This window comes from Bison bison, unplaced genomic scaffold (assembly GCF_000754665.1).
Source record: "Bison bison bison isolate TAMUID 2011002044 unplaced genomic scaffold, Bison_UMD1.0 scf7180017864379, whole genome shotgun sequence".
Classification (NCBI taxonomy): Eukaryota; Metazoa; Chordata; class Mammalia; order Artiodactyla; family Bovidae; genus Bison; species Bison bison.
Window position 1 is genome coordinate 12,605,771 of NW_011494951.1, and position 881 is coordinate 12,606,651.

Below are 881 nucleotides of genomic sequence, written 5' to 3' on the forward strand. Positions count from 1 at the left end.
CTTAGTGCCCCTTTGACTTCCTTGTTTCTCAAAGTGTAAATCAGGGGATTAAGCAGGGGAGTCACCAGAGTATAGAACAGTGCAATGCTTTTGTTCACATCCTGTGAATAGCTGGAAGGAGGCTGAAGGTACATGGAGATGAGCGTCCCAAAGAAAATAATCACTACCATTAGGTGAGAACCACAGGTTCCAAAAGCCTTCTGTCTCCCTTGGGCCGACTTTATCTTCAGGACTGTATGGGTAATGTGACCATAGGATACTAAGATGAGTGACAGGGGCACCACCAAGAAGAAGGTAGTGACAGCAAAGACTTCAGCCTCATTGACAGAGGTGTTGGTGCAGGCCAGTTTCAGCATCACTGGAACTTCACAGAAGAAATGGTCCACTTGGTTTTTACCACAGAGGGGAAGAGTCATGGTCAGTGCTGTCTGGACTACAGAACTGCCAAAGCCTGTAAGCCAAGCAGTTACAACCAGCTGCAAGCAAAGCTGGGGATGCACGATCACCATGTAGTGGAGGGGACGGCACACAGCTACATAGCGGTCATAGGCCTTGACAGACAGGAGGACACACTCTACTCCCCCGAGTCCCAAGGCAATGAAGAGCTGGGCCACACAGCCGCCATAGGTGATGGTCTTGTCCTTCCCCTTAAAGTTGGCCAGTCTGAGGAACAGTGCAAGTAGTCAGACAAAGATCCATAAAAGAGAGGTTGGAGAGGAAGAAGTACATAGGGGAGTGGAGGTGAGGATCCATGGTTGACAAAATCATAATGGTGCCATTGCCTAAACAGCTCAAGGAGTAGATGATCAGGATGACCGCAAAGAGAGCCGTTTCCAGCTGGGGCTGGTTGGAGAAGCCCAGGAGAATGAATCCAGAGAAGG

At 49.5% G+C, this 881-nt stretch overlaps 1 pseudogene; it reads right to left on the bottom strand.

The window, feature by feature from the left end:
* The window catches only part of LOC105001222, a 14,701-nt pseudogene that overhangs the window by 8,213 nt on the left and 5,607 nt on the right, over window positions 1-881 (bottom strand).